We start from the raw sequence: 19,035 nt of genomic DNA on the forward strand, positions 1-19,035 counted from the left end.
GTGAGAACCCAAGCAAAAATCTAATTTGACCTTTAAAACTGAGAAATGTCTCTGTGTTCATAAGATAGTTGCTCTTCATCCAAGCTCTGAAACTCATCCTTTGAATAGGTGGAAAGCCCCAGGGAAAACATGATTCATAAACTATGGCAGCATCTGTGAAAAGAAATAACTTATTGACACTATCCCCATCACACTTCCGAGACTGCTGAAGCCACCCAGCCTGCAGCCTTTCCCTCTCTGCTGCCGTTCATCCTCTGGTTTGCCTTAAAGACATTCTTCCTGAAATATCACCCAGAGAAGGGCCTGGGTATTTCTGGGAGAGTCCCAGAGGTAGAGTTAGAAGTATGATGTGACAACTTTAAGAACTAAGCCAGGTAGAAGGATTATATTATGGTCATCAAGAACAATGGAGCCAAATTGCTCTGTTACCTTGACTATTTGTGTTAGGTGAACAACATGTTTCCTTAGAGCATCCTGGAAAAGTGGCATCTGTTTGGTGTTGATGAAGAATTTGAGTTTAGCCTAATAATTGCCAAGAGAGAAAAAAAGGAGGGTGGAGTGTGAGAGGAATAATTTTAAGAATATACACCTCATGCCCGCTTTCTTCTAGCAATTGAATCTTTCCAGCATCCAGATTTTTTATTTACTGTTGAAACATGCATCAAACACTACTGGCAATAGTATAAAACCTTTTAAAAGAAACGTTTTTATAGCATCTAGAATCTGTGCAATATCTTAAATTGTGTAATTATTTTTGTAGTATTCACAGAATAGTATTGTCTCTACATTCAGTTTTGTGGATTATGATTGTCCTCTTTGTGGAAATTCAAACAGAAAAGCAATGATCAAAGAAACAAAGAACTTAATTGGCTTTCCATGTGTGGTAATTTGTATGTCTTTATGCAGTTTGTGAGTTCCAAATCTTTTCAGATTGACGAAAATGAAGACTAGCTGACCTAAAACATGTGACTCACAGCTCATTAATGCATTCAGCCTGCTTCTCCCTTTGAGTTGGGAGCCTCCTGCTCCCTATTACTTGGGACTCAGAGGAGAGCCATGTTGCTCCTTGATCCTTCAACCTGTTCTGTGGGCATAGAGGTAGCTGTGCCAGCTTGTGCTGGCTGCTTTGAAAGAAAAACAGATGTGTTCATCTTCATCAATATAAGTTACGGAGACTAGTGATAGAAACCTGGGGAGTTTCCTGAGTGTGGGCTCCATTTGAAACCCCAAGTACTCCCTGAGCCACACCCTATTGGAGGGCATGGGACACACACCTTTACTGTTGAATTTAATTAGTTGTCCTAATGGTGGCAACTTCTGACCAGGTAGGATGATGTGAAAACTGTCGTGGTTCTTCATTGCACCTGAGAATGAAGGTGGAACATATTCAGGGTAGAGTTTAAAAAGTGTGTAAGTTGCAGTGATAATATAATTTTATTGTTTAGAATCTTGATGTTCTTGATATCATTCCTTGGCTCTATAAATGCAAGATCCATTCATCAGGGATTTACTCAATCTGTTGCCACCCATTCTTACGTAGTTGAGAGAGGTATATGCTTTTTTATTTAGAAATTTGTCAGGGTCACATGTCCAGTGGAGTTGAGTTGGGAAGATTAAAGTTATATCAGAGACTTACATCAAATTGTTAGTGATGAGACATGGGTTTGTTTGTAAGTGCCATGATGAGCTGCTCTGTATTTGTGGACATGAGCTTTTGGAATGTGCAATCACATTTTATAAGAAAACTCTCTAAAAATGGAATTATTTGGATGGAATATACTTTATAAAATGAAGCTATTGAAATAACCAGTTTATATGAGAAATCAGGTATTTCAGAATTGTTTTGTAAATTTGATTGTTGACAACTACTTGGGCCACCTTCTGGCAGTAAGGTATGCTAATTTCTGACCCTTTTTCCTGTCTAAGGTGTTTCCTCACAACCTTTTGAATAATGAGGTAGTGATTTTTCTCCACAGCTGATATTTCTATAAATAACATTTGACACTTCATAAGCTTTGAAGCTCATATTTTGTTGTTATGTTACATTTGACCTCATGTTCATAGGAGATACAATTCAGCATTGCCTCTCATTTTCACATGAGTGGGAAGACTCACCATCGCCCTCACCAAACCTCTCAGAGCAGCACACTTGTCTGGAGGGTGGGTCCCTCCTGCACAGTAACTGCTCTGTCAGTGGGGACTATGGGAACTGTCACTTGTTAGTTTATTTAACAGCTCCTATTTTTCATTGTCTTCACTTCTGTTCCACCAGATTGCTGTGAAATAATTAATGCCACTCACCCCACCAAAATAACCACTTTTAATACCAGTAAGCTGATTTTACTACCAGACAAATTTATCAGGAATAAAAATAGCATTTAATAATGTTTTTAAGCCTTTTCTAACTTAATTAGGGCATTTAAAATTCTGAGCCATAAGAAAATTACTCTCACACAGTGGGTGGACAATATGATGTGCTCAGAGTGAAGTTTAACTCTACAAGTTTAATTACCAATTAGCTTAAAACTAACATGTTAAGTAGTTTAAAACATTTGTGTCCCTACCACATTAGTATTAGTCAGATCTTTAGGGCTAAATGTTAGGGATTTTTATATGGAGATTTTATATGAGATTATTCACCTACCTACAGAAATATTTAATTCAGATATTTTCTTTGAAATCAAGGTTGATCATTCTAGTTTTCTTTGTAATTATATTCTGACACTGGAGAGACATCAGATGGAATCATACCATCATTTATGTACTTCCGTGGCATGAAATAACATTAGCTTTTAACTCACTTATCTGCGACAGATTACTCATGCTGTAATCCCAACACTTTGGGAGGCCGAGGCAGACTTAATCCAGGAGTTTGAGACCAGCCTGGCCAACATGGTGAAACTCCATCTCTACTAAAATTACACAAATTAGCCAGGCATGATGGTGCATGCCTGTAGTCCCAGCTACTCAGAAGGCTGAGGTGGGAGGATCGCTTAAACCCAGGAGACAGAGGTTGCAGTGAGCTGAGATCACACCACTACACTCCAGCCTGGGTGACAGACTGAGACCCTGTCTCAATAAATAAATAAATAAATCGATAATTTATCTTGTATTAGAAAAACCAAAATAAATTCTTAGTAAATAGAAACAGCTATTTCATTATTTAGCTAAATATAACTGGGATGGTATGAATTTTAAGCTGTTTTCCTAAAACTAAGCCCTGTCTTTATTGTTAAATGTTAGAATTCTCCATAGCCAAAATTTTTTGGCCACATATATAATGATATATGTTTATTCTTTTAAAATACCAGCTACACTTGATTTTTCATGTTCTTTCCTAAAAAGTGCATGTAGCATATCAAACTATATTATCTCAAGTACTTTTAGTCCAGTTTTACCAAGTGATGCATCAAGTAACATTTTAGAGCAGGAGCTGGGAAACACCTGTTTTTGTGTAGTCTGAAAGCTGAGAATGGTTTTTACATTTTTAATTGATTGGAAAAATAAAAAATAATATCTTGTGATGTGAAAGTCATATGAACTTCAAATTTTGCTCTCCATAAATGAAGTGTTTTTGGAGCTCAACCACCTCCACTAAATACTGTCGATGACTGCCTTCTCGCTACAGTGGCAGAGTTGAGTAGAGTAGTTGCGACAGAAACTAAGCCTAAGCCTAGCAGCCTACAGTGTTTACTGTCTGACTCTATACAGAAGAAATTTGCCAACACTTCTAAAAGTGGATTGGGTAAAAGTCCTTAGGGTATTTTGATACAGCGATTTTCAAAGTCACCTTTGCCAACCTAAATTATGACTTTCTCTTTCTTTCTTTTTTCTTTTTCTTTTTCCGTTCTTTCTTTCCTTTCTTCCTTCCTTTCCTTTAAAATGTACTCACTGCATTTTGAATTTTGATCCATAAGAATGGGATTCGAATTGTTAACCTGGTAGGAAGGAGGAGGCTGTTATTGCCTGAGCACTCCTCTGCTTGGAAAAGCAATGAGCCCAAATGTGGTCCTACTAATTGTTACGGTCAGAAACCTGAAGAAACAAGAGGTGGAAAATAAAAGAGGATAAAGCCAGTGGAAATTAATGTTTGCTCTGATTTTTATAGTGCCTGTGAGGCAAGCATGCTATGTCAGTGGGAAGTGGTGACAATCCACCTGGGCTGTGTGCTACAACTCAATAACATTTGTAACTAATTTAACCTCACACATATTTAGTGTGTATGTATAACCATGGTTGTGCTGCTTGGTAATGAGGCATTAAAAATGAGCCAGTCCAAGAATTGAGTTTAAATAGTACCCTTCTCTCAGCGAAATTGAGCACTTCTTGCTGAGGGACTGAAGGACTGGGTGGAGTGAAGGGAATTGGGTAGAGTTAGTGAGCAGTTCTGCATTGTCTGTGAAAACCTCTAGTTTCCTCTCACCCTTTCCTAAGGCAAGGAGGAGGACTTTCTCTCAAACTGTAAAATCCAGGCTGTGCTAACCACACTCAATTTAAAGGAAGGGATTATAAAAGTGCTGGAGGTGGAGACTAATCCCATGAAACCCTCTCCCACCTGAGGAATGGGAAAGATGCTCTGAAGCCTCTGTGGATTCCCACACCTTACTGTTGTTTATGCTCTTCACCTCCTTCTTACACTCGTCACAACTTATAATTATACATTCATTAGCTTGATCCTTTCTTTTTCTTTTTCTTTTTAAGACAGGGTTTCACTCCTGTTACCCAGGCTGGGTTGCAGCGATGAGCTCTTGACTCACTGCAGCCTCTGCTTCCTGGGCTCAAACGATTCTCCTACCTCAGCCTCCTGATTGGCTGGGACTACAGGCACGCACCAGCATGCCCGGCTCATTTTTTTGTTTTGTTTTTTTGCAGAGATGGGGTTTTGCCATGTTGCTCAGGCTGGCCTTGAAATTCTGAGCTCAAACAGTCTTCTTGCCTTGGCTTCCCAAAGTGCTGGGGATTCCTTTTTTAAAAGTACCTCTCTTCCTCTCCCTGAAATCTGAGCTCCAGGGTAACAGGGCCCATGTATCCTATTCAACAATGCGTTCTCAGCACCGACAGCAGAGCCTGGCACACAGCAGGTACTCAAAATCCATTTTTGGTGAATGAATGAAAATAACCTTGATCTCCAGGACACAGATATCAGGTGCCCTTCTTACCATACATGTCTTTCCCATATGTCCCTGTATTCCCTGAACTTGATTTTTATTTCCATGCACACAAAAAGCCTTGGGGCAGGGGGACCAGAGGGTGGAGTGGCTGCTCTTCCAGTCTTAGGTCTGTATGGAAGCACTCACATTCTAAGGCAGTGAGGGCTGGCTTTGCTAGTCCAAGAAGAGGAGGATGCCTGAGGTGCTTGGACAGCTCCAGATGCTTGTAGGGAGAGAGGGACCAGAGGCCGGAGAGACCAGTCCTGAGAAGGAAGATCTGAGCATCCCAGCTCCTGGATCTTTTACCTCTTGTTCAGACCCTAGATGTCTCCCCACCTTTTACCAGAGGATCCTTTATCCTGTCTGAAATTCCCTCCTTAAAGATTCATATGCCCTTTAAAAAAAAAACAAAAAACAAAAAACAAAAAACTATATAGAAGAGCTTAGTGCAGAAGAGAGGAGGAGGAAAATGTGAGAGCCCCTAGTTATTCACCTGGCTACGATAGGAGAGCAAACTGGTGCAGTTAAGCCACCTGAGGTGGGAACATCCCTCATATGTGTACAGTGTTTTATGATTTTTCCCAAGCATGCTCATAAATCAATTGTTACATGAGCTAATAGTCAGAGGCTGTGGTGTGCAATGATGTTAGCACATGGACTGGGTCACACGAGAAAAGGGACACCTTGGGTAGGGATAGGCTCCATTTGAGCTGAGCAGAGAAATTCTTGAAAGTCAGACAGCCACTTTCCCCCAACTGCTACAGGCCCCCACTCTCCAATACCTACTGACCCTGGTGAGTGAGCCAAACCACATCTCCCAGGGAAGAAAGCCTTGGCTCCCCTTCCCCTCAACCACACACAGCATCCACCAGCTCCAGCTCCGCCTTGGGAAATCCTTGTCTTCATCCTTATCTCACCTGCCACCATGAACTGGCTCCCAGGGCAACAGAAGGTATTCCCTGGCATGTTTTACAAAGGGCATATCTTAATAAGAACAGTGGTGTATTCACAGACCACCCAGGTAGGTGTGCATGGGGTGTGAACACATATGCACAAGACTGCACCCTAGGAAATAGATGAGCCCCTGCTAATGAGCTAGCTCCTGCACTAGTGCTTACTTGTGTGACTGGGGGCAAGGCTGTTTCCCTCTTTTTTTTAAGAAATGGGGTCTCACTCTGTTACCCAGGCTGGTCTTGAACTGGCCTCAAGCGATCCTCCAGCCTCAGCCTCCTAAAGTACTGGGATTACAGGTGTGAGTCACTGTGCCCAGCCCAAGCCCACTTTTAAAACTCTACAATGGACATTAGATCAAAATCTCAAAGGCTTATAAATAAGACTACGTACCTGTAAATAGACTAGAACGTAATAAATATTCAATAAATCATAGTCATTATGATTGTCATTATTAGTTTTCAAAGGCTGGATGCATATAGCTCCTGAAGCTTGAAGACCTATGTGTGAGTTTATTTTAACATCACTCCAAATTCCAGAGCCACATTTGTGATGACCCACTTTGTTATTTATACAGAGCATAGTTATTCCATTTCATAAAGTCAGGTTTAAAGTTCAAAATGAAAAGCAAAAGGTAAGTTTTCCCATCATCTTGCTAGGCAAGTTGTCTCTCTGCTCTGAAAAGGGAAGATACTAGAACATGTGAGTTATGTGGTCAACATCAGGAAGAACACTACAGCTGGGTTTATACAGTAAATACTCTAGTAGCTGCTCAGATGCATTCTTCCAGCTCTGTTATTCCTGGAGAACTGTGGACACTCTGCTGTGTTTAAAAAAAAAAGTATTGCTTTTCATTACAGAGAAGTCTTCAATTGCTTTCCTCTTTTAACTTACATCTGTACTTAGTTATCACAGACTTGAGAGAAACTAATGATACCTTACAGTAAGACTATGATTAAATTACCTTCTGTTAATTAGGAGTTTCTAAATCACCTTTTATCTCCTTAGAGAAAAGACTTGATATAAATAGGCAGTAATAAAAGTGGTACTATGTTTAATTCAAATTGTATCTTTTGAAATTTAATTAATTTAGTAGTAATAGTTTTAAATGAGCATGTCAGAACTAAAGGGTCCTTAGTGACTTGAAAGAGTTAATGTAGCATCCAGAAGTTCCTAATGTACTCTTCAGAAGTAGCTTGCTCACTGAATAATTGGGTTTAACCAGCTCAAGTTCCCTTTTCCTCCCACGGGAATGATTCAGAGCAGGTTTTGAACCATTCTCATCAGTTTTTTTGGAGAGACTACCCTCTATTCAGGATGTAGCCTCTGAACTCACTATCTTTAACATTTCCAAGACCAAGGGAGGGACACTGAGGCCCTGGGCCCTCTTTCCAGGCACTTACTAGAGAGTAAGCCAGCAAGGTGGCTGTGGACTATATCCTCACTGGACTGCACCTGGCTGCTCACAGCACCTGTCGAAAGTTCCTTCTCAGTTGCTAAATCCGTTCACCTACCCACATCCCTTCCTCCTTTCATGACTGTAGAGAATACTTGAGTACAAGGCACACATAAATTTCGTGCTGTCTAGGATGGGATGAGGATGTCGTGTAAGCACATCATTATTGTAGCTTAGAAAAGCTGAGAAGTGTATTATAGTGTTAAGAGGCTGACATGACCAAAGGCCTGGGAAAGGATGGGGTTTGTGTGTGTGTACATCCTTGAGGTGACCATGGTGCAAAGCAATTTATCATGTGCTATAAAGTAGATTGTTTAATGTGAGACTATTGTATAAGGCTTCCCACAGTAATCATGTACAAAATGATATATAGCATACCAAGTTCTCCCCTAACAAGACTTCTGGTCATGTAAGGTTGATAATAAAATAGAGAAGAGGATTATCATCATTTAAATGCACATGAACTCTTCATATAGAAAAGCATAGTATAATAAATTACCACATAAACTGGTAGAAACTATTATATAGCTTTTCTGGATAGTTTCATAATTGCAGCAGAGTTCCTTTGCAGGGTAGTTTAGCTTCTGTTTTGTTGCTCAATTTTCAACTTTTTTTTTTTTTCTGCTTTTCCTATGAATATTATATTGTTCAGGACCAGAAACTACAAAATCAAATTCAAAACTCCTTCCATTTTTTGAAATTCTGTTTATTTCCTGAAATAAGATTAAATAACTTACATTTCTTAACTAAGTTTTGGTTAAAAGCTAAAATTTGAAATTTAAAAATTTTAAATACTTTCCAAAACTGTAGAGTAGGATAAGTATTTAAAGTATATTCATTGACTTTATAACCAATCTTTTGGTACAACTGGAACCCCTCCAGCCCCCTTTTCAATTTTCCCCAAGCTATTGCCTCCGGTCTATTTAAATATGTTGGGGAATACATGGAGACTTCTGGTTATGCTAAATCTCAATTAATCTAGAAATAGTAGTGAATGCCTTTTAAATCTATGTTTGGTTGTGACTTTATGGCTCATTCAGTTGTCTGCATAAAAATAAAAATTTCTTATCTAATTTAAAAGCACAGTTTTTGGTGACATAAATCACCCTAGTGCATTCATTGTTTTGATTCCTCTAAGCTCTGCCTCTATGATTTTGTCGATTGTTTTTCTTTTAATCCTCTAGATGTGTTTTTTTGTTTTTTGCCCACTATCCTCTTTGTGCTGTTTTTCCTTATCTTTGCTCCTTTTTCCTCTCCTCCCAGCCTAACAAATGTGTATTACTAAGGACTTCTAGTGGCTAATGTGGGAAGTGCCTCTCAGAAATACCCACAACTGTAAATGGTAGGTCCATGCAGTGCGCATTGGACACACAGCACCTGTAGAAAGTAGGAACCAAAGGCAATAAACTGGTTCTTTTGACTACGTGATACTATTTATTTCATGAGTGTTGTGCTGAATCCAAATGGTTATTGAGTGAAGGCAGGAGACACCTATGTTACACTTGTATATGATAAGCATATGCCTGTATCTTATGTTTGTATGGTGATTACATTCAGAAACTGCACTTAAAGTTTAACCTGTGAGATGTGGCTCCCTTCTAAGTGTGTGAATATGATTATATATTAATTTAGGGTGAGAAGTGATAGAGACATTGATTGTGTTAGAGGAGGCTTTTTATAATGTGAAAATTCAACTAGATACCTACAGACAAGATGGGATTTTATTTTATAGGATTTCATCTGAAATGTAGTACATGAGAGGTTCAGGCTGTGTCAGGGTTTAGATAAAAGTTATGTAACAGGAAAGACACATTGGTCCCTTAGGTACTACGCCAGCTCTGAAGTGAGCTTTATGAAAAGTTAGAGTGTATTGGAAAAAGTTAGAGAATAGTTAGCTTCCCACATGTGGACCCTGGGTCACTCTTAATTCATAATTCATTCCAGATTTATATAGCATTTGGCATCTGTTCTCTGGCAAGAAATGATCGTTAAAATAGTTGAATACGGTGTTGAGGCAGACTTGTATGATGCCAAAACCATGCTTTGAATGTGGCAGAAACTGAGAGTTTAACTTAGACTTCAAATAAAATTGCATAGAAGAATTTTGTAAACAAATTTTTTGGAAATATTTTGAAGTATTCTCCCTTCTATAGTAAATTATGCTACAAATACTTGTTTTGAACATTCAAACGTGCTTGAATGCAGTTTATATGTTAAATAACGATTTGAGCATACCAAAAATTTTGCATTTGCGTATGCACAATTTTGTGTGTGCAAAACTGCACCTGGGTAAACTGAAATTACACACACACCCCTCAGACGTCCACCATATTCTTCAATTGACAAAATGTGTTATCAGCTACACCCTCTACATCTTGTGTTACAATTTTCCGTTATATTTCAGATCACCCTCCTTCCACCACTTCACAGTGACTCACAAGCTGCAACTCTTCCAACACCCACTTCCACCAGCAACCTTCAGGTCTTTTTCAAGGTTAAGTGCCATGTTGATTGTAGTATTTTTTCATTCTTTAACCATTTAACATATGCAGAACTGTCATATTGTTTTTATTCGATGTCTTTTTTTGTTTATGTGTCACTGAAAAATTTTTTAGTGTTGTGCCCCTAACCCACTTTCCTTGCAAGCCCTGTGGTTTTTATTGCACTATTTTGTATAGTGAGGTGAGTTTTAGGATTACAGAACTGTCGTACTGCAGTTACATTAGGTCCTTGAATAATGTCGTTTTGTTCAGCATCATTTCATTATGACATCGAAGAGGAAAAAATAATTGATTCCCAGCTGGGGCCACTTGTATGGAGTTTGCATGCTCTCCCCACGTCTGTGTAGGTTTTCTCTAGGTACTCCAGTTTCCTCCCACATACCAAAGATGTGAACTTCAGATGAATTGGACAATCTTCAGGGTCTCTGTGAGTGAGTGTAGATGTGCCCTGAGATGGGATGGCTTCCTGTCCAGGGTGGGTTCCGCCTTGTACCCTGAGCTGCTGGGATAGGCGCTGGCCACCTTTGATCTGGAATAAGTGGGTTGGAAAATGAATAAATGAATGAATGAATGCATATAAGTTATTGGGAAATAAAAATTTATCAGGTATTTGGCAATCATCCAAATGCACAGCAATATTTGTTAACTGTTTTTGAGCTGTGTGGTAGTAGAGGTTCCTCTGAAAATTTTCATTTTGCAAACATTTGTTGATTTAATACACCACCGCTATGACTCCTGTCACTTACGAATTCACCACAAATTGAGTAAATAATGATCTTACTTGTTTTCATTAATCTTTCTTAAATGTATGTATAGTTTGCATTTATTTCAGCATTTAAAATTAGAAGTGTTTTGATCTTTATTGAGAAGTTTGATGATGTTTTTGTGACCAGAAATACGCTGTGGAAATTTAACCGTTGTTTGTATCAGTCAGCCTATGGTAAAATTGGTTTTGTTGTACCTTGTTCACTTAAAGTCACAGTTTCCAAGAACCTATTCATGTTAAGAGAGGACTTACTGTATATTTCTTCATAGTTACTCAAGATCACCAAATTACCAAGTCCACAACTTCCAATACTGTGGACTCACCCTCCTTCCAGCGCCTCTCTCTGTACACATCTGTAAATGTTTAGCATCCTTGTTCTTTTCCTGCCCTCTGACCACTCTTGCACCTGTCATACTAGTTATTATTCTCTCTGCTTATTCCAGTGATTTTGGAGCATCATGCAGTGTTCATTCATCTTTAAAATTCCTTCCTCAGAGATGTAGACATTCTTTCATCTCAGCTACTACCTCTGTGCAGAAAATTTTTGATTATCCAGTGCCAGAACCAAGTTGTCACATAATTTCTGGTTGCTTCTCAAGATTCTTAGACTTCCCTACTGTAACCACCAGCTCAATTCAACTAGGGTGGAAGTTCACATCCTAAATGCATTAACATACTTAAAGGAACTGTAAAGCACTGTACAACTGTGGGGTGTATAACATGTTTAGTTGTAAACTGTAAAGCACTCTATAACTGTGGGGTGTGTAACATGTCTAGTTGTAAACTGGAAAGCACTCTGTAACTGTAAGGTGTGTTACAATTTTTTTTATCCTGACTAATTTTCCTCTCTTATCTTGGCTCTCCCTTCTGTGCCCACAGCAAATCAGCCTTGGAGTCCTCCCCCACGTAATCTCTTCATGTCATCTTTTCTTTCCAGCCCCTCTGCTGCCTCTCATGACTCTCATATAGCGGTGGCCCCCACCTGCTTCGTGTTCCCACTTTTGTGCTCCCATCTGCCATTTCGTCCTTCACACTGATGCTTGTTCATGGTTCTGAAATTTTACTTTGATCACAACACCTCTGCTTAAAATTGTCAAGGGTTTGTGATTAAATTCAAACTCTACAATGTAGAAGTTCATATCTTATCCAATCTGGCCCTTACTCCTTTTCTATCCATGTTTCCTTACATTCTTTAACACGAGTTGAGATGCCTAGAAAACTTAACAATATTTTACATGATTTCAAGTCCTGCCCTTCCGCATCATGCCTGCAGTGGGGTTCTGTGTGTGGCAGCACCCAAATATGCTCCTCTATATGTTTGTTAGCAGTTGAGTAGTGCTTTTTATCAAGCACATCTCAGGTTCTCTCTATAACTTTCTTTTATGTAGGTTTTTTCCCCTGTATAAATTGTGTAGTGAAAGATGTGGTAGTGGAAATGAAGTTTCATAAGAAACCCAGGACAAGTTACTCTGGAAACGGTTTGTTATTTGGAAAGTGTTTTCATAGTGACCTTGCTGGAAGAGAGGATGACCACAGCTCTTAATGATATGGCAGACCTCGGCCCCTGGATGGGCACCAGCTCTCTGTCCTTCCCACAGCGGACTGCAGCTACAGTGCTCCCGCCATGTGAGATGGAAAGGGGAGCTGGGTTTCATTGTAGTGCAGAGCTGGCCAAAGACCTCTACAGCAATAATCTTTTAGTATTTCAATTTAAATATGTGACTTTTATATTATGTTCAAGTATTTAAAAGTACGCTGTATTTTCCAACAATAACTTTATAAATGGTGCCTCTTCCATTAGTTCAACTTTGTAAGATTTTTCTGTACTTGGCAGCTTTAGTAAAGGAAAAACTTACCTCTGGATTTCAGTTGAGAAATCTCAAATCCTGATGTTTTAGAACCAAACAAAATTCTTTACCCACACAGTAATAATTATTTTATAGTGATAAAAAGAGAGATTATATTGCTAACTCAGAGAGCTGTTTCTTTCAAGAGTGCAGAAAAAAGCACCAAAGCTTACAAATTCCTGAGGGCATCTTGATCTTACTTTCTGTCCTATTCATGGCATTAGTGAACTGACTGGCTTTGCAGGGCCACACAGTACAAGGCTGACCATCCACCAGGGATGCTGAGCTTTAAGAGGCTGTTTTAGTCTATTTTGTGTTTTTAAAACAGAATATCACAGCCTGGGCAATTTATAAAAACTGAAATTTATTTTCTCATAATTCTGGAGGCTGGGAAGTCCAAAATCAAGGCTCGGTGTCTGGTGAGGGTCTTCTGACTGGCTCCTCATGTGGCGGGAGACAAAAGGACACACTATCTGAACGCTGTGTGAAACCTCTTTTATAAGGACCTTAATCCTATTGACTAGGGAGGAGGCCTCTTGGCTTCATCACCTTTTAAAGGCCCTGCCTGTTAATACAATCACATTGGCAATACTTGAATTTTGAAGGGGACACATTTAAACCATAACAGAGGTTGCCATTCAGAAAATTCTGACTAGATGGGAAAAAGTTACTTTGGATTGAATTAGTTCCTATTTTCTGAAAACCTTATCCATGATCACATTTGCTGTTTTGTATTCACCCCTGGAGTCCAGAGAAGCAAGTCCTGCTTTGGTCCAATCCTCCCAAGGTCATCCTGAGCCTGGTGGTGCCTGAAGCCCCATCTTGCTACCTGGGTGTTTACTGGTCCACTGAGGCCTATCATGGATCTCCAAGGTGATCATGGCAGTTTGGGGGCATTCAGTGGTTAGGGCCAGGTGTATAGTCCATCATTGTTGTAAGCCCATTGGCATGTTTGAGAATGGTAATCTTTACCTTTTTTGAGTTTGGAAAGATATTTCCCTGTTATGTGTCAAGTAATCATAGAATCCATGTGAAGGAACAAAGTTTTTTTACTATCTAGCATTTTTCTTTTATAGCAACTTTAGGACATCTCAGACTTTGTAACTTCGTTAGAAACAGCTACAACAGAAGATGCAGTAGTCACATCTGTGTTGAGTAGGACAGGCAAAGAAAGGAGTTTTGAGGTTGGGATTTTCTGTCTGAAACTGAGATTCAAAACAAGATAAAGGGGAAATAATCTAGAATTCAGAAGATGTTATTACTAAAACTTCTTTCACCCAAGTATTTAAAATTATTCACAAACTACTTTTATAATTATTAACAAAATCTGTGTTCTTAAGATGAAGAGCAATTCAGTGAATTGTCTGAAATCAGACATAAGGTCCTTATATAAAATCACAGACTTGCTTATTCTGAAAATTGAATTTTCCTAGTTGATAAGCAAGTTTCAAAACAGAATATGAAGAGCAGTCTATAGAAATCTAGTAATATATAATATATTTATGTAATAATAACCCTTCTCATAGCTGTGTCTATAAACAGAGAAGTTTACTTTACACTAACATGGGAGTTTCTTTCAAAACATAGCACTCTGATGAAAGGCATTTCTGGTTTCTTTCCAGCTTAATAAAATATAAATTTTTATTTTTATTTTGCCTTTAGTTGAAATTTCCTGCTTTTCATCTGCTCAAATTCTGTTTTAAAATCTTATATTAGAGGTGATCAAATTTATGAAATAGATTTCTAGGCTATGTTAAATCCATAGATTTTCCAAACACTTTAGTTCCAGAAATGTAGGAGGTACTGGTAACAGGCCACTAATATAAAATCCATTAGCAACAACCATATAAAAGCATCTTGCCCTGGAAAAAACAATATAAACATCCATGTGGTGAGTTACTCAGGCTGGCAGCAGGGTGTCTGATTGCTGTGCCAACCAAGGCTTACACCTGTGTGTTTATAGGGGCTTGATGAAATTCATGCATTTGCATTAATGCAGATAATGCTTATATAATTAACCACTCTACTTGGCTTTGCATTCATTAGTGACATATCAATGTAATATACACAGAGAAAACAAGATAAAGTAGTTTTTTCCTTTGGCTCATGCATTGATATTACTACCCACACATCTGCTTTTGTCTAATCTGAGATACCTATTCTAGTAGTTTCACATTAAATATAAATTATTTATTATTTATAATAATGAATTGTAAAATAGAGACAAGTAATTTATTGCTGTCATTTTAAAATGTTTTCTCAAAGTGCTTTATAGAAATATTATTCTGAAAAAAAACTTTGGGTCAGTGTTAGTAGCTGAGATGAGATTACTATATTGTGTGTAGCAGCTTTTAGGAGTTACAGAATTTCCTCTGCTTTTGTGCTTTCTTCTGGTTGGAACATCCTTTCGTCTTCACTTGTGCAGTTGCCACTTATGTGTCAAGACCTGTCATGGTTTTGTGGAAAAAGCAGAGGCTTCAAGACCAAACAGAATACCAGTTTCATGACTTGCTAATTAGAGTTATTTTACCTATAGTACCAGATGACCTTGAAAGGTTGCTTACGTTTCAGGTAGGTCTTCGGTGTTCACATCTGTAAAACTAACCTCATAATTACTCACCTCACATGGATAATGTGATCAGTAAATAAAATAGAAAGCACCAAGTACATACTTGATGCAGAGATGTTGAATTACTTTCATCTTGATTCATTCAACCAACACTTGTACTATTTATAATCACAGCTTGTTATAAAGCAGTAGACCCAGACAGAAAGTGGTCCCTGCTAGATCAGCTGGTGGACCCATGTCGTCTCTACTGCATCCTCAGTGCCATGTGCACTACGTTCAATAATAATTGACGACAGAATGAAAGGGAAGCATCAGTCCGCTGAGCAGGGGCCTGAAGGCCCATCGCCTCACCTGTCCTCTAAGCCTGGTGTTCCTGTGGAGCCTACAGTCCTGAGAGCTTCCTTAACAGCACCTAAAGGAGCTCTTAGACTCAAGGAGAATTTATGCAATAATGCAAAAGTTGAAGATTAATATATGCCTGTTAAGAACAAGAACTATAAACTGTTAACCATACATTAATTTAATAATAAATATGTACCCCCAAACTATAAAAATATCCCAACTGGCAGTTCTTCCTTCTGAAGCAAGTAGTACAAATATTTGATAACAGGTGTGACAATATGAATCATCTCTGCTGAGGTCTGCATGTGTTTTCTGCTGCCTTGTCTATGCTTTGCTGATTGTTTACTATGGGGCTGCCTTCTCCTAGGCTGGTTCCCTCTGGAATTCCCTCTAATACAGTCTGCAAATGCCTCCTGCTGTTTACTTTCAAACCTAGGAGGAATGGCTTCTCACTATTAGTGTTCTCCACCCTGATATATTAGTCATCTTCATATTTTATATACTACTCATGAATGGGGGGCTGCGGTGATATTCACTCTCATTATCAGCAGAGGAACTTCCTGTATTGAAATCTAAGTCACAAGTGGATCCTTCTGTGGGTGTCAACATGGATACCATTACACCGCAAGTACTTCATCATTAAATGTCCCACCAAAGGGCTGTAGCTTCAGAGTATTTAATTTTATCACATCCCATAGCTCACAGGCTACAATAGCAATCCCACCTTTTTAGTTATTGTTTATGCATCTGTTTTATTTCTGTACCATAGTCCTAGTGCAGCATTTGTTCTTTTTTATGTATATACTTTAAGTTCTAGGGTACATGTGCTTCATACTCAGCCCTTAGCTCAGGGTCCCACACATAGAGGGCCTCAGTAAACAATTGTCCCAAGAATAAACAAATAATCCTCCAAGTGTTATAGAATTTAGGAGGCAGATGAGCTTCTGTATCTGGACCCTTGAGATGAATGTGCATTTATTCAGCCTTGCATATATTTTATAGCTGGAAGGTACATAATTATTTATCCTTTGGTGATACTTAAACTGGAAGATGATTCTAAGAATAATAATGCAACTTGTTTCTCTGAGCTTCATCACACCCAGCTTTTCAAGTGGAACTAAAATTAGTAGTGAGTATTGGAAACATTGCCAGTGAACATATGAAAGGAAGGCATTCAGCTAATTTGGGGCTACCAGAAAATGCTCTGCCAGGCCTCCTGGATAAATGGGGAGTCAACCGTGACAGCTGCCACTTGAAAGTGTCTTCATTGCGCCAGTCGCTCCTCACGCATCCTTTCATTTAGTCCTCACATTATGAGGTGTAATGTCTTTAGTAAGCTCATTTTATGGGTAGGAAATTAGGGTTGTGAGGTTAAATATCTTGTCCTAGATGACAAAGCTAATGAGTAATAAAACCAGGATTGGAACCCATGTAAATCTGTGCTCTTTCTGTTGCTACACCATTCCCCAGATGAGTTTCTCATCTGCTTGTGTGAGCCTGCGCTTAATGCTGCTGTTTTGTTCTTCTCCACTCCTGCTTTTGCTCCTGTCCTCATTTGTTTCATGACTAGGTTCATTTCATTGATCATATTTTTTTTCCTTTTCCTGTTTGAATGATGGGGACACAGTGTTGGCCAGTTCTTTGATACTAAGCTGTGACAATCACCATCCTTGCTTGAAGAAGTCCTTGCTTCTTTGTATCTCTCATTTGGCTTGACATCAAAGCTGAAAAAGGTTACTGATGACGGTATGAACCTTTCCAGTATGCAAATTATGTAATGGCACAAACGACTTTATATCAGTATAATAAAGTTCTTAACGGTTCATTTTTATCGCTGCCTGTTCAATATGTCAAGCTGTAAAATAGAATATTTTAATTTACAGGAATAACTCAGATCTTGAAGAATGAATTTGAAAATACTGAATTCCAAAGTGCAAACTCTGCCATAGGGTGTGGACTTCTTGAGGACAGGGGTTGTATCCTGTAGGTCAGGTATCCCTGGTTTCCACACAGGGACTGCCTGCAGTAGACCCCAGTGATGATTAAAGATACATTATGAAGGCGTAAATAAATGCCTACCTTGGCCTTTAAACTTTTTATGTTTACCATTTTTTTAGAACTGTACAAGTTGATAAATACTGTTTGACTAACCTTAAGAAGCCAGTACACTTTTTAAGAGACATGTTGGTTACATTTTAAATAAGTATAACTTACCAAAATATGGTGGTTTTTGAGTTATGCAAATAATCCAACCTACATATATTTAGTTACTATAAAATAATTACTAGGGCAGTTAGTGATAAATGCTATAAAGAAAAATAAGGCAGGCCAGGTGTGGTGGCTTATGCCTGTAATCCCAGTACTTGGGAGGCCAAGGTGGGAAGGTCACTTGAGCCTAGGAGTATAAGACCAGCCTGGGCAACATAGCAAGATCCCATCTCTATAGAAAATGTTAAAAATTAGCCAGGCATGGTGGCACACACCTGTAGTCCCAGCTGCCTGGGAGATGGAGGCTGGAGGATTACTTGTGTCTAGGAGTTGGAGAGTGCACTGAGGTATGAATGCACCACTGCACTCCAGCCTGGCTGACAAAACAGACCGTGTCTCTTTAAAAAATAAATAAATAAAAAATGAGACAGAAATGAAAGGAATGGATGGGTGTTTATTACTTAAAATATGATGGTCATGTCAAATAGATGAGTAATATTATAATGCAAAATATTTGGACATTTAAATACAAATATGTAGAATTTATACTAAGGCAGATATCATAATTGTACCCATTTGAGCCATGAGGGTTGTTTCTGGCTATCCCATTTTCTTTTCATAATGATTTTAGAGCCAACAAGATTACTTCAGAGGGATCTTTTCCTAGCTTTTTGGTGAGTAAAATAATGGATCAGCTGTTCACTGATTCTTTCTCCTCTTCAAGCTTGAGCTCTTAAAACAAGCACATGCAATTTGGAATAAGAATTCAAATTTGAACATTTTAAAAACCACTAATAGAAACATAAAACTACTCGTTTTAGAGGTACTATTAGTGATGGATGGTATCAAACAAATGCTATTTTTAAATTCTCATTGTATGTTTTAAACTGAATTTCATATGAAGACATTTTGGCTAAAATGAGTGAAGTGTGTAGGTGTTGAAGTTTTCTATAAGATGAAGTTGAAAATTTTGTTAAAATGGATAACCAAAAATACAGTTTAAAACTCAGATCAGATTTGCATGCATATTTGTAGCTTTTCACACTGAAATGAACTCAGTTCAGTATTAGCTCAGGGTTCAAGTTCAGTGTTGTACTAGCCTCACTGCACTTGGAAAGTAATACTATTCACATCTTGTTTTAATCATTATGCGGGGATGCGTGATTTTATCATTTCTCACATGTACATTTGAAGTTGAGTAGTGGAAAGTCAGATAAAAAAGCGTTTGATATCATCATATCAGCC

The 19,035-nt window shown here is 38.5% G+C and overlaps 1 protein-coding gene across 1 annotated transcript in view; it reads left to right on the plus strand.

The window, feature by feature from the left end:
- PLCL2 (phospholipase C like 2) overlaps nt 1-19,035 on the plus strand; it is a 200,000-nt gene that overhangs the window by 132,993 nt on the left and 47,972 nt on the right. The window lies entirely within an intron of this gene.

Source organism: Chlorocebus sabaeus, chromosome 15 (genome assembly GCF_047675955.1).
Source record: "Chlorocebus sabaeus isolate Y175 chromosome 15, mChlSab1.0.hap1, whole genome shotgun sequence".
Lineage (NCBI taxonomy): Eukaryota > Metazoa > Chordata > Mammalia > Primates > Cercopithecidae > Chlorocebus > Chlorocebus sabaeus.